This window comes from Mastigoproctus giganteus, chromosome 11 (genome assembly GCF_048544385.1).
Source record: "Mastigoproctus giganteus isolate SK-2022 chromosome 11, ASM4854438v1, whole genome shotgun sequence".
Classification (NCBI taxonomy): Eukaryota; Metazoa; Arthropoda; class Arachnida; order Uropygi; family Thelyphonidae; genus Mastigoproctus; species Mastigoproctus giganteus.
The window spans coordinates 46,108,934-46,121,752 of record NC_143585.1 but is presented as its reverse complement, the minus strand read 5'-3'; the positions used below and the strand labels follow the sequence as shown (position 1 = coordinate 46,121,752).

Sequence of the window (12,819 nt, the reverse complement as noted above, 5' to 3'; positions counted from 1 at the left end):
GAAGCAAATGTATTAATGTTCAATAAATGACAACAGAGAGAGAGAATGAAAAATGAGAATTTTGAAGTAAATGATAAAATAAAAGCTACAGAAATGTTCCTTTTTTATCGTATCCTTTTTAAAAAATAAACTGGCAGCACAGTTATTTAATTGATCACATACAGCACCTTTAAGTAATGTAAGAATATATTTAAACCGCTTTAAATACATTCCTACTTATTATCTTGGCTGCATTTAAACATCCTTTTAGCAATTTCGTTCGACTTGCCCAAGTTATGGCTCGACACCCACAGATGTTGATTGGGTTGGTGACATTGATCGACACTCGTCAACCTCGCAGCGTGAACCACGTTTCCAGATACACTGTGTAAAGTTCTCTCATGACGATGTCAAGCGGAAATATCGACCTCTGTAGGGAACTTGTGCTTCCACTTGCATTTCATATTTCGAAAAGTTCATTCTTCCACCTGTCTTGGAGCTCTCCCACTACGCAATTAAAATTCCTTAAGTGACAAAATATTTCTCTGACATCACCATCCGAAACTAAACTCACACCAACTAAGTTGTTCAAAATCTTTCTTTAAATAATACAGAAGTAGTATTGTGCATTATCGCGAAGTTGGTCTTAACCAAAACTTCTGAAGTTTTAGTTTCTGGAAATTCAACAATTTCTTATCCGATATTGAAACCTCTCCACCACCGATTCAAAGATAGAACGTTTCCCAATGCTCCCATATAGCAAATCAATTACCACGCAATCAAAAGATTGAAGAAAAAGGTATAAAGCATTCCTATTTATTTGTTTATTAGAGAAAAACTTGCTCTACCCAAGACTTTTTATAACTCTGAAGAGGTTCGTTTTAACTGAGTCCGTTTCTAAACAGTTTCATCTTAAATAAGCTGACGAAATCTATCTTATGTAAGGTCATCCTATCCAAACTTTAAAATAAAGCCTTGCCAAAATAGTGGGCAATCGGACACTAAGGCGGAAAGCCAAAAATTAATAAATAAATCCCAGAATTTTATGTTGTTCCAGCCCTCCCAAGATAGCCATCGAATTCTTCTTTGCAAACGTCCAGTTCCTCTCAAGACAACTGACCATCCAATTCCTCTTTTCAGCGTCCAAAATGCGAGCGCCTCCTGGAGATTCTAAATGTAATATCTAAATGCTTATTGTGTTATTGCGGAAAGCCAACTCTTGACAAATTCATTCCTTAATATTTTGGTAAAGTAGTGTACGGTGAAGACAAAAAAAAAAAAAAAAAAAAGGTAAAAATAGCACCTCTAACATCAATCTTCTAAAAGCTGGTTCTCTCCTCATTTTTTATTCTCCTTTCTTTCGAATACACCCGTAGGGAGGAGTACGTGATAAACGACAAGACATTATCGATCCGTTACACAACAAAACGCACCATCAGATAATGAGTGGATTATCGGATATCATCTCATGTACACCCTTTGCTTTCCCATAATAGACTGATTCACCCCAAGGGTGAATCAGTCTATTACAGCTGATAGGTTACATTAAAGGATAGGCCTAAGCAAGCCTGTCAAGTTGACTTGAAAAGCGAGCTTTCGAACGTCACAAGAGAGAACCCAGGTGGGCCCCGAAGGTTTTCCAATCTTCGATGCCTCCGTTGTGAACCTTGTGTCAGTCCCATTTGACCTAGCTCGTGCGATTAATGGGGCTTTGCAAATGGCCTTTTTGTTGAACGATAGGCGTGAAAAACGTAACAGGTAGAAAGCATAAAAGAAGTAGAGAAAGATGGAAGAAGCGGAATAGTGAGAGCAAGAAGACATCGATTGAGTGGGTGAAGAATTACGACAAAGGCGTACGGAATTAGCAACGTGTCGGAGTGCTATCTTGCGAAATAGGCTTGTAGGCAATGTAACTCCAGCGAATGCGTTCCAGAAAAATGGCATTTGATCAACATCTACATGTCCATAATGATCTGCTTCTAATATATCTTTATTTCTCTCCTAGCCCAAATCCATTCATCTTTAGAAAATATTAATGAGTGGACAAATCTAAGTTGAATTTCAAATTATACTCACTGGCCAAAACATTATAAAACTTTAACATCTAGTAGGGCCACCTTTACTCACCTTTTGCCCATACACGTCATTGCATGGATTCTGCCAGATGTCTGATTCAATATTTGACCATTCTTCTATCAGGATATTTGATAGATGCTGATTGTGGTGGGCAGACAACTGCGAATCCGAACTGCTCTTTGCAGCATATCCCAGACATTCTCAATTGGATCCCGATCTAAAGAACTAAACAACCAGGTCAGATGTTGAAAATCTCGAGGATGTTCCTCGAACCAGTCACATATAATAATTGCATTGTGGATAGTTGCGTTGTCGTCTTGAAAGAATCCATCATAATCCGTGTAAATATGAAGAATTACAGGATGAAGTTGGTCCGATACGACAGAAAGATATTCATTGGAAGTAACACGACCTTCTCACAGTAGGAGCGAACCCTGTCCTTACCAAAAGAATATACCCCATACTATGATTCCACTCCAGCCGCTTGAGTGGTGGGCACGAGACAATCTAGATGCCCAGCCTCATGAGATGCACGCTACACTTCTTCCTACCATTGGTACAAAAAAAGTGTAAATTGAGACTCGTCAGAATATATATTCGGTGACTGAATGGCTAGACACAGACGGAATTTAAGATGCTTTAACTGAAATGAAATTGCTATTAAATTGACTATTAAAACTATCTTCGAAATTAAAAATCCTTGTAGAATATCTTCATTTAATTTAAGTGGAAAAAAATGGAAACGATAATTTTTATGAAAGAAAAATGAAGAAAAGAGCAGCTAAAAATATAGTCAACCATTATCAAAAGGAAAGAATGAACTATCATTAGAAAAAGGGGAAAACAGAAAAAATCAGGAAAAGAAAGAATAAATAACCAACCGAAAGAGAATCATCAAGTGAAAAGATAAAGCTGTAAATTTTCATTTAAAACGATTTATAAATGCGTGTTGAAACAATAATTTCCCAGGGCCGGAATGCGTGTTCTATTTTCAGTTTGTTTCTTCTTCGTTTTTAGCTTCTCTTTTACAATGAATAAACAGAACCATGTTCGTCGCTTCGGTGATAAAAAAAAAAAAGCACAAAAGTTTTAATCGAATATGCATAGCTCGTGTAATTTTTTGCGTAAGAACGAGGATGTGTAAATCGTTAAAAAATGATTGGTATTTAAATTGCATTACTTTAGCGTCGACTGTAATAAAACATGAAAATTATTCCCTCGGAGGCAGCCTGATATAAATGCAAACCGTTCAAAACAAAGAAAGAAAAGTTCAGTGGAAAAATGTTTGCATCACCACGAACGAGCCAAAGATCTTACAATGAAATCACGCACGCGTGCATTTCGTCGCGAGATTTGCCGAGTCCAAAGTATTCATAAAATGGATCAATTTTTTTTGTGTGTGCGTGTGTGTGCGTGTGTTTGTTTGGTCTCACAACACTCCATGAATTGCATTCGAAATTAATTCTGCAAACATATTTATCAGAGCGGCATTCTTTCTACTTTTGTCGCTGCAGCTCATTCTAAGCACTTCGGGTGAGTAACAAAAACGAATACCTGAAAATGTCTACGTTAGCGTTCCTCAAAATAATTAAAATACAGCGGATGATTGGAATCTTAAACGCTTTTTTTTTTTTTTTCTTTTTAGGTTCTGTTAAAAGCATTGCCGAGACTAAAGTTTAATTATTACAGTGGATCGCGAACCAACGATCATACCTCTTTCGAAGTCTTTTTAAAGCTCGTATATATTTAACTACTACTGATAATCCATACAGAAGTGAAAACGCTTGAGTATTGGAGTACTAAGTACGGAATTCTGTATTTTTCACTCCGGTATCCATTAAAGTCAATCAATACCCATAAAGCGTGTAGAATCGAATTCTGCTCTTGTGATTGGCAGAAAGATCACCCTCCCCCTTCCTTTCTTCTCGTTATGGGAAATAAATGTCATATCGGTGAACTTGTGTGCTGTGGTGCTATTGCTGTCTTGAAGAGCCGAGTGAACCTTTAGCTCTCCATGATACAAGAAAAAGGACCATCGTCTCAAGCTTCTAACAGAGACATTCACATTTGGCCTGTTTCTTGCCAACTGTCTCTACCCTATAAAGCCAGCAAATGGCATTTCGCAGATGATGGCGTGCTGACAAAAACGGTTCCTCCGAAAGAATGATAGGGGAAAGGTTTAATGGGAACCTTTACTGTCTGAAATGACCTTTCTGTAACAGCCGGTTCAAATGACAAAACACCGAAAAGCTTCCAGTAGCCTTGCAGGAAGAACAAAAGGTAGAAGGAAAAAACAGGGAATAAAAAAGGAGAAAGAGAGGGAGAGAAATTTAGAGAAAAAATAAAGAGAGGCACTGAAAAAAATAGATATAGGGAGAAAAAAGAGAGAATGAATGAAAGAAAAAAGATAGAGAGAGAAGAGAGAAAAAGAAACAGAAGGTAGAACATAATAGGAACCATATATTCGTTCATGTCTATATCGGAGTGTTTTGACCTCTACAGGAATTTTTTAATTTAAATATTCAAGGCTCCGTAACTGTTCAGAATCATGTAGATGTTTATGTGAACTTCTTTCATTGTAGTAGTAGCTTTTTCGTTTTTTTTTTTGGCAGTTGTTGGCGCATAGGCTTCTGTGGCCATAATGCACCTCCCAAGGTTTTTGCAGTACTTTGATCCAAGCCCGAGGTGGGAATCGAACGCGCGACCTTTGGGTTGTTGGGTTGCTAGGTAGGCACTTTACCCACCCGGCTAGCCCGGTCGGCTGTGGTGTAGTAGTAGTAGTAGTAGTAGTAGTAGTAGTAGTAGTAGTAGTAGTAGTAGTAGTAGTAGTAGTAGTAGTAGTAGTAGTAGTAGTAGTAGTAGTAGTAGTAGTAGTAGTAGTAGTAGTAGTAGTAGTAGTAGTAGTAGTAGTAGTAGTAGTAGTAGTAGTAGTATGTGATGCAAGAAAGCAAGTGTATGAGCTTATGCAGCATCAGCCAAAAAAAAACGCACCATTCCCTCCAAATGACCTTTCTGTAACAGCCGGTTCAAATGACAAAACACCGAAAACCTTCCAGTAGCCTTGCAGGAAGAACAAAAGACAGAAGGAAAAAACAGGGAATAAAAAAAGGAGAAAGAGAGAGAAAAAAAATTTGTTAAGGGAAAGTCTTGTCTGACAAATTTTTGTCAGACAAGACTTTCCCTTAACAAACCCATGCTGTGTCTGAATTATTTCCGCAGTCTTGTCTAGATGATCCTGCAATGCATCTTTAACCAATGACTCCATTATTTTACCCGGAACAGAAGTTAAACTAACTGGTCTGCAATTACTCGTGTCACCCTTAAATTCCCCTTAGTGATTTGGGGATACATTTGCACATCTCCAGTCCGTGGGAACCTCCCCTGAGTCCAAGGATGCTCTCATAATTATGGCTAAGGGTTTGCTTAGTTGCTTTGCCGCCTCCTTTAATATAACTGGATAGATCCCATCCACTCCAGGTGCTTTTCTTACGTTTAACTTCAACAATTTTTTTTTTCCACTTTGCTCTCAGTTATTACAAAATCATTAAGCACCCTGCTACAATTTGATAACCTTCTGCCATTTTCAAACCTTAATAACTGCTCATGTGTGAATGTAGATGCAAAATACTCGTTGAGTTTGTTTGCTATCTGAGCAGGATCATCAACAGTCGAACCATCGATGTCAAGTGGACCAATCTGATTCATCCCCTTCCTTTTAGAGTTTATATAAGTAAAGAAATCCTTGCTGTTTTTCTTAGCATCTTTAGCCAAAGATTTCTCGTAATCCGCCTTCGCCTGCCTAACCTCCTTTGTGACCTGAACAGACTAGCTTATATCTGCCATAGGCTTCTGAGTCGGGTTTTCAGATTCTGACCCGATCCTGAAAGAACAGACCACGTGTCATGACACATCGTGTTTAGAGAGATTTTGATGAAACTCCAGCTGAATAAACAATATCGTCGCAATAATTAAAGAGAAAGATAAATGAAGATCGAAAGAAAGAAGTTGAGAAGACTGAATAAAATGAAGAGGAGAAAGAACTACAGAAGACAAAAAAAGGGAAATATAGCGAAAAAGAAATAAAAATAAAGGCAAGTGAAACGAACGATGAAGAGAAAAAAGAAAAAATTGAAAGATAATGAGAAAGAGAATGAAAGATATAGAGGCTGAGAAAGGAAAACAGAAAGAGATATTTAGAGGAGAGGGAGAAATAAAAGGAGAAAGAAAAAGAAAGAAAAAAGTGAAGAAGAAAAAAATGAGTGAGAAAGAGAATGAAAGGGATAGAGGCCGAGAAAGGTAAACAGAAGGAGAGATATTAAGAGAAGAGAAGAAAAGAAGGGAAAAAAGGGAGAGGAAGAAACAAAACGTAAAAGGAGAGAAAGGAAGTAAAGAAGAAAAAAGGAGAAAGATACAAGAGAACAGAACAGAAAAAAGATAAGGATATATAGAGAAAACATTAAAAATTTGAGAGAGAAGAGATAAATAAGAAAAAGACAGTTCTAGAAATAAAATGGAAGAGGAGAGACAAAATTAACAGAACGAGGTAGAAGAAAGAAAAGGAGAGAGAAAGAAAGAGAACAAAGGAGAGGAAAAGAAGGGAAAGAAAGAGAAAAAAAATGGACAGAGAGAGGGAGAGAAAGAGAGAGAGAGAGACAGACAGACAGAGAAGAAAAAGAGAAAATAGATCTTAGAGAGAGAAGAGGAAACGTAGCTAAAGTAGTGGTGCTATTTATATAAAAATTATGTCGATCTGTGATAACGGTGTTTGTCAAATTTGACCAGAAAAAAACCATACTACCCATCGCCCGAGACTGACTAACTCGGCCACATCGTGAAAAAGGTCCATAAAAATTCTTAACTCCACCGATGGGACTCGAACTAGGGTCTTGTTCCACCAGGTGTGGGGAGGACTGCGATTTTATCAACTGTGCTACCCACGAGGCTCTCAGAAGGAACCAACGTACCTCCAAGAAACTGAACCCAGAAATGATTATAATATACAAACTGTAAGAGGACGAATGCCGATAGTTACAAAGAGAAATGAGTAGTTGAATGAAAATATTGAAAAAAAGGAAAGACAGTGAAGGATACATAAAGTGAACGTGCGAAAGGCCTCCAGCAAAAAAAAAAAAAAAAAAAAATCTTCATCACAAAAACGATTATGATTAAAAAAAATTGTAAAATAAAAAAGAGATTACAAACCCCATCGGATTTCGATGGTACTGAACACAAAGCCACCTCACGATTAACGCACCGTTCCATCAGCTTCGAAAGAGCAAAATTCAATAAAGACAATATTTTTCAACCTTCCTCGCCTACTGAATATTGTATACGAAAAATTGGGGAAAATCAAACTTAGCTTCAGTAAACCATCTGCACGTAGACGCATCATACCATCAAAAAAAGTCAAAATTTTGACTTTGAGACTATGATGACTGGAACTGTATTCGTTAATGACAAATATTGTACACGCAATCGAGTTTCTTGGTGGAATATAGATTACAGTTGTATCGCGTGTTTGAACAATTTAAATCAATTGTCTAGCATCGAATATATTAAACATAAAAGCATAACCAAAGTCCCAACACAGGTGAAAAGATGCTGATGGTGTTAAACAAGCAATTAGCTGGACGTTCAATAAATCAAAAAATCTCCCATTTGGGTTTAACCAAGCTTTTGTTAGGCAGCTTTGTAGTGTGCGTGGATTCTTTCTTACACTATCTTAATTTCCTTAGTTCTCTCAAGTAATCGGCTTTTTTAGGTAAAGATAACTGATAACATTTCTTCAATAGACCTTTCCATGCAAAACGCTTCTTTTACACCATCCATTAGCGACAGCGTGACGTCGTCCAACTTGATCGTTTGCAATTCGATCGATAGCAAACTCCCGAAGCCACCAAATTTTACGCCATCCTAGAAGTATGTATCCTCGTTAATTTTTTTTTCTTCTCCGTAACTCGCTGCTCAACCCACTCCCGCCAGAGTGGCGCGACAAGACACTGAAGCGATCGAGCCAGTACTTGCAATATACCAGTGTATAGAGATGCTAATACGGGTTGACGCCATTTTTCCAGCCACATAAAGGAGCAAAAATTCTGAAGTCTAACTTCATCTCTCGCTTTTCCTAGGTCCATCTACATGTCAATTTATTTCTCTCTCTCTTTTTCGTTCTTTCGGTATCTTCTACGTTTCACTCTCTGCCCTCATTTTGGTCAGAGTCCAATTCTCTCATACCATATGAAAAAAAGGACGAGGGCTCGATTCCAGTCACCAGCCTAGGTTTATAAATACTTCCCTTCTAAGCAAGAAGAGACTTCTATGAGCTTTTTGCGCGCGTAATGGAGTTGTTTTGTATCAGATGACAACTGCTCGGTTTTTCATCCAGTAAAAGCAGACAAATCGATCAACGAATGGACGTCATTCACAAACATGATATACGTTGTCTCTCTGATGTACACACAAATTAGGACAATTAAATTAATTACAAACTTCAAACTATTGTAATTGGGGATGTACAGAAATAATAGTTTGAGGCACATGGTGTACTAACGCCGAAGTTAAAATTATCCATTCTTTGGCAGCCCTCGTGAATAGCACAGTTGGTAGAATCGCCGTTCTACCCACACAGGGTTGAAAAGACCTAAGTTCGAATCCCTTCGATGATTTGAGGAATTTTTATGGGCATTTTTCACAACGTGGCCGAGTTAGTCGGTTTCAGTGACGGCAGCGTGGTTTTTCATCCTGGAAAGTAGTTTTTTTTCGTCTAGCAAATAGTAATTCGGCCACAGTTTTTTGAGTGAAAAGTCTTATGAGTAAAAAAGTCTTCAAGTTTTATGAGTAAGGTCGCTGATGCTCCTAAAAACCCTTACCATAAGAACAACCACTATTTGCTTCCAAGTACTATTAACAGCGCTGAATAACTAACAAACGTTCTCCAATGACTACTGGAAAAGCTTCATTCACTTATTTAATTTCATCCTTTGACTTAATGTGGCTAGTTTTCTACTGTATACCACATTTCCTCAATTTTTGTGGTGATTGTGCAAAAAGTTGGAACACCATTTCTCACCCAGATATCTACTTGCACGGTTCTCTACGTGTGAATTTTAACACAAATCTTTGAAACTGTTCTTCGTGATGATGATGATGGTGGTTGTATAGGAAATTCGTCGCATTTCTCCTCATTCTCCGATATCACTTTAAGACCGTTTCGTTCGTAACAAGAAATGTCTTTAATAATTATTGGGTGTTTCCATGCTTATGAATTTTCAACTTCTGCATGAATACCAGGAGCGATTATTCATTATCATTGGCGCTTTTGGGTGGCATCGGCAGCTGTGGCAACTGCTTCACCTAGTCCCTTCGCGTGCATTTTCTTTATCACCTCTGATGCTAAGTGAACGGACAGCAAGGTGACTTTAGTAGCTACTATTTCTTCGTTCGGAATCCCTTCCTTCTTTCTAACGGTACATCTCGGTACTTTGGGGAAAAACCCCAATGAAAAATTACTACCGATTAAGGAGGTTAAAGGTTAAAATCAACAGTACGTGGAATCGTTTTACGGTAAGCTTGTGCCTCGTGGAGTTGTACAGCCTTCAAGCCTGGCTGAGTTCGTAGATAAGGCACGTTTCGCTCTGAAATATGTAACCAGATTTTTACTTCAGTTGCTCAACGTATTTTTAGATTTAACTGGGCACAACGTAAAATAGGATTCAGGAACATGTCATTCTCAATGTCTCGATGAAAAGTGGTAAAAGCGCCTATAGAAATCCTTATGGATTCGAAGAGCTTGACGTGACAAATGAGGTATCCACTTTGAATTCAGTGACATTTTTCTTGGAGCTTACTGTATAAAGCTTTCTTACTCATGCGAACGTTCATCTAGTGAATGTCCACATGATTACCATGTACATTTGAAAAGTTAAGAAAGAAACTGAGTTGTGCAACAAATCTTGAGAGATTTTTTGCACATCTTAAGATGGTTAAAATTCTTTTAGAACTATTTCTGACCAACTACGCATTCTAAAAGCCTTTCTGTTGCTTAAAGAGAGAAAAGTAAGAGGTCAGTTCATTCCTTAGATAAAGACACAAGATGAGTATGAAAGGAGTGTTAAGAGCTTAACGAGGTACCAGAAAGTTCTACTTCTATATAAACAAGACACAAGTTTCTACTCATTTACAGTGCCCCACCAATTGGTTAGGGAATTGAGCGTTCTGATAACTCCTGTCGTAAGAAGAATGAATCAGCCCATTGCTGTCCTGGATCACGCGGTATAACAGACCTAGAAGACGAGAGAAGACTACATGAGGGCATTTAAATTCAACCGTGTACCAATGCAAAGAGTTATAGAATTACTGTTTGGTATTTACGTATTTACTGCGGGACAAAACCATCAACAAAAAGAACGAGTCTGGCTGTCGGAAAACGCTCCACGATTAGAGCCACTAACGTCTGGTAAGTTTATTGCAATCGGTAGTGAAGAAGATGATGCAAAAGAAGTAGCAGGCTGTAAAATAGGTGGAATTAAGGATGGACTTAGGACTACATAGTCAATGGCTTTGGAGGATTGTTGGTGAAGGCAGAAGGGAGAATAAGCAGGTGTGTGATTAGTCCTCTGACGATCTATGATGTTTCTAAGATACGCAGGTTTGTCCCTATCTATCTGTGCATTTCCATTCTTTGGGATAACCAGTTGGAGACTTATCAAATTAACAAAGGCAGTGTTGGTTTCTCTTCTCGCCACTACTGAAGACGCAGAAGCTTGGAGGAAACTTCCCGGCAGAAGAAATCAAGAAAAAGACGCGCACTTAAGAGCCACAGCGAGCTGGTTATTTTGTTGCCGATATTTATCCCACAACAAGCCACGGGTGAGTGGCTCTCACCAAACACGCCAAAAATGAAGAGCTTTATAAGTAAGAAGCAGCAAAGCGTGCAGTCCAATGGGCACCTTGCTGGTGCTTCTTTACAAAAAGCCGTTCGATAAAGATCTGCAAGTCCTGTAATATGATACTTAAATTATTTCAGTTCACCGGGTACACTGCCACAATTCCCTACTATTAGCTGTCGAAGACCCCCCCTCCCCTCCCGGATGATCTGAATACAAATCGCTTGGCCGCTGCAATTAAGAAAAAGTGGCTCCTAGCGGCGATGGCAAAGGCGACAGTTCATTACCTGCAGTTCGACATCGCATCGTGTGCGCCGGGTGTCATTCATAGCTGCGAATATAATTAAAGCTAAATTCGAAACGATTAACTGCACGAGGCCGGCTTACGGATGACAGCGTTAATCCGGAGGGATGTTCGCAGATTATGAAAAGTTAGGCGGCTGGGAGTCACGGAGAGGACGTGTCGTAGAAGGGTTGTTGGAAGGATTAGCTCCATTAGCATTTCAATTAGCCGGTTGTTGCAAAGAGATAAATACACTGGTTGCTGGCAGGTACTTGTTGCTGCAGAGATGCGAACAATCCTCTGTTGATCGCGTGCAGTGACTAATTGTACTCGGGCCGGCCACAATGATTAAGTAGCGCGTGATAAATTAACGCGTTTCTATTTTAGCATTCCCACACAGAGCTTTAAACTTGCAGTGCCGCTGCAGCAACTGTGAGTACTCTCTCGCCCTCTAAATGAAACCCTCTTTTCTCTTTCTTTTCTCATTTTCTCCGTTTTCTCTTCTCTCTTCTTTATCTTTCTCTCTCTGTCTTCTCATTCCCTTTCATCTCTCTCTCTCTATTTCTTCTCTTTGTAAACTGGACCTCTTTCAGTTTCTCTTTCTTTCTTACTTTTTATTCTTTCTCTCTTTTTATTTGTTCTTTTTCTCTTTATTTTTTATCTATTTCGTTTTTCTTTCTTTCTTTCTTTCTCACTTTCTTTTTCTTTCTGTTTCTTTCTTTGTTTCTGTTTGTTTGTTTCTTTCTTTCTGTTTCTTTCTTTGTTTCTGTTTGTTTGTTTCTTTCTTTCTGTTTCTTTCTTCGTTTCTGTTTGTTTGTTTCTTTCTTTCTGTTTCTTTCTTCGTTTCTGTTTGTTTCTTTCTTTCTTTCTTTCTGTTTCTTTGTTTCTGTTGTGTTTCTTTGTTTCTTTCTTTCTTTCTGTTTGTTTGTTTATTTCTTTCTTTCTGTTTCTTTCTTTCTTTATTTGTTTCTGTTGTGTTTCTTTGTGTCTTTCTTTCTGTTGTGTTTCTCTGTTTCTTTCTTTCTTTGTTTCTGTTTGTCTTTTTCTTTCTTCTTTATTTATTTTTGTTTGTTTTACTTGTTTGTTTTTTCTTTATTTTTGTTTGTTTGTCTTACTTGTTTGTTTCTCTCTGTACTTTTCACAGGAACGAGAGACTTTGTTACTCTCTTCAGCTCCCGCTGCCCTTGATCTTCTCACTCCCTTTAATATTCTCTCTGTTTCTGATTTGTCTCCATTCTCTCACCCATTATTTTCTGCCCGTCTGAAAGATCCCTCCTCGACATACCTCGAGAAATATCCGAACGCATTCTGTTTTTCGACTACCCCTCTCTTCCACCTTCCCAACAGCAATTGGTGGCTGCAGCCCTTGAAAGCACGAACAGAATGCCTAATGAGCGCATTTGTTTTGGTTGGCGTGTAGAGATTAAGAGGCAATCCCTTGTCGATGGCTCTCAACCTGCCACAAACACCCACAAATGAAAACAAAGTGGCGCGCATTTATTAGGACTACAATGGTTGTTTTGTAAACTAAAAGAGTGATGTGAAAAGTAAGTGGTTTTCAGTTCGTACGTTTGTGAACCAGAGAGAATTACTCCT

General features: G+C 38.4%; 1 protein-coding gene across 1 annotated transcript in view; it reads left to right on the top strand.

Moving 5' to 3' along the window:
* Positions 1 to 12,819, top strand: part of LOC150077963 (uncharacterized) — a 288,588-nt gene that overhangs the window by 87,021 nt on the left and 188,748 nt on the right. The window lies entirely within an intron of this gene.